The sequence below is a fragment of the Sinocyclocheilus rhinocerous genome, unplaced genomic scaffold (genome assembly GCF_001515625.1).
Source record: "Sinocyclocheilus rhinocerous isolate Xijiao unplaced genomic scaffold, SAMN03320098_v1.1 scaffold40097, whole genome shotgun sequence".
NCBI classification, from domain to species: Eukaryota; Metazoa; Chordata; class Actinopteri; order Cypriniformes; family Cyprinidae; genus Sinocyclocheilus; species Sinocyclocheilus rhinocerous.
In genome coordinates this window covers 1-2,729 of record NW_015662855.1, presented here as the reverse complement: position 1 = coordinate 2,729, position 2,729 = coordinate 1, and the positions used below count along the sequence as shown (strand labels likewise).

Genomic DNA, 2,729 nt, shown 5'->3' with positions numbered 1-2,729 from the left:
AAACGTTTTGCACCGTTTTTGTCGGGGCTGAACGCAGCCCAGGTAGCGTAGTTGATGATGCCGTGACTGAGTGTGGAATCATGGGAGTTGTTGTCTTCATCCCCACAGCCGACGGGACTCGGGCAGAAATCTCATGGATGAATGAGCTAGTGATTTATTAACGTAGTAGAATGAAGCAGGGTGAGGCTAAAAGCCGTCGAAGCGAAACACAGGGCTCAAAAGCAGCTGAGCTTTTATTATGCCACAGTCGACTGCTTCCGCTCCTTTGGTCGTTTTTCATTTACATAACTCCTAGCATAAATTAAGAAATGACGTCACTTCCAGGGAGGCGTGCCCAGGCCTGTTGTACACTCCCCCGTCCCTTGACTCCACCCCCATGTCAAAACAGTGCCAGAAAGTGAGACGCGCAGAAACGTGAAGCGCAAAGGGAAAACGGTATGGCAAGCTCAAACTTGACTTAAACGCAAAATGGAAAACGGTATGGCAAGCTCAAACTTGACTGAAACGCAAAATAAAAGCGGCGTTGCAAATTTGATTGATATGGCCATGGAAAATATATGTATTGCAAAATCATTGCTTTTGCACTGTTTCGTTTAGATTTTGCAATTCTTTATTTTTGTTTGCAATCTTCTTTTCTTCTTGCAATACTTCATTTTCTTTTGCAATTCTTTGTTTTTGTTTGCAAAAAGCACTTTTTTTTCAATACTTTCATTTTCGTTTGCAAAACTTTATTTTCTTTTGCAGTACTTCAATTATTTTGCAAGTATATGTGGCGCTGTTTTGACTCCATATCCTTGACCTTGCGATTAAATCACGCCCGTGTGATGTCGTCAGACCTGAAACGCCAAGTATTTTAGTGACACGGTCCGTGTCACTAGTTAAAATTGCTTATTTCTCTGGATTTAAACATTCTTCGAAACATTTGGGATAATGTAAGTACACAAGTCAGAAAAATATATAACACTGTTCTAGTGTTTTTTGGATATTTTAATAAAAAAAATCTTACATATTTTGCCCTTAACTTACCTGCAGAATCGTCATGAAGCAAAAATGCACAAGTGATCGATCAAGGAAATCCCCAGTAAAGTGGCCTTCTTCTTTTAGAGTTTGAAAGAAATTCATCCAAAACTGGACATTTTCCTTGCGCAGTATACTCCACATGCTTTCAATCCTTTGGTTGTGATTACTCGAACCGTATATGAAACTGCGGTGGTAGGCGAAGTCATCTGTAGCAGCACGTCGAAGGAACATCTGCATCTGTTCAACAGCGACGTTCTCTGTTCCACGATCAGCACGGATCCTTTGAGGGCATCCTCGCCTTTCTTTCACGGTTTCAATGTAGTATGATGCAATCACCTTTGGGTCGCTATTTGTAAAAGAGACTTCCAACCACATCAGATGCCGTGAAAATCCGTCTACACATCCATTTATGCAGAGGCCATACGGTTTTAATTTATCATAAGAATCGAGATGCCACATGAAATTTGGCCCTGGGTTGTGGTATCTCCTCCTTCGCAGTTTTCGCGCTCGCCTGTGTGCCACTCCAACTGGATCTAAAACACTTAAGAGCAATCTGACTGTTTCCCTTTTCACAACAAGTCCCTCTTGAATGCACTTCAGGTGCATCATCCTATAGCCAACCATCTGGCCCGATGTTTCAAGCTGCTGATTAACAAGCGAGCAACATCTAACACGTCAGTAAAGTCCTTCCTACGGCAAAACCTATTCTTCCTCAGTATGGTTTGGAGGGTTCTAAGACACATTATTATGCCATGCTGATGGCTAAGAACTTCGAGAATCTCTTGGTATTGCAAACCCAAATAGAAATAAAAACCTACAATCCGATTTAGATCCATAAAAGGTAAGCAATCTCTTTACCTCCACCGAGTGACTTCTTTAGGCCAGCAGTTATACATAGATAGGACCTCAAATGTTTGCCCTATACATTTGCCCGACGTAAATTAATGATAAAAACGGCTATTGCAAGAATGCAGTGCAAGCCAAGATGATAGAATAGGGCCGTCAACAATGAAATAAAGCACAAGAGGCCGTCAACAATTAAATATCGTAAGTACTACGCCATAAGAAGGATTAGGCGATTGGCTGGCGCTCTCTGGCAGCGGCACGTCGCAGCGCCACTTCCGGCCCCAGATGCCACAGACTTAAATGATCTTTTCCAACCATGAATGCTTTCTAGTATTATAAATATATTTCTACTGTTTTTTATTATAAAATAGCAGGAAAAAACCTGTTTGCAACGAAACTTACGAAAATTAGGCCTAGTTTTGCAACAACAACAACAACAACAACAACAAAAAAAGGTTATTAGGCCTACAGTTAAAACATTTTGCTACACTCGCCATAGTTTAAGCATGCTATTTGTAGTAAAACCTATTGTAATAATAATAAAAACATTTAATTTCTCTGTGATCACACATTTGCCCATTTTCATTTTTTGTACTTTACAAAAATTACAAATTAGAGTCGGTCGCCCAGCTCGTTCCATTGAGCCGCGCCGATGTCAGGTCAGCGCGGCGCAAACACTTTAATACCGCGCTGTTTCATCCCACTTTTGGTGTGTTTGGCTTCCCATACTCATGCGTTTCCGTCATATTGTGCTGATAACAGCTCCGTTTGGTTCGTAAGTAAAGTTAGCGCTTATAAAAAGGCTTGATTCAGATAATTAATAATGGGATGCTACAGATAGCCTAACAGATACTAGCAGTTTA

General features: G+C 41.0%; 1 pseudogene; it reads right to left on the bottom strand.

Annotated features, from left to right (window-relative positions):
- Positions 1-1,026: 1,026 nt before the first annotated feature.
- On the bottom strand, positions 1,027-1,763 carry LOC107728286 (uncharacterized; annotated as a pseudogene).
- Positions 1,764-2,729: the final 966 nt, after the last annotated feature.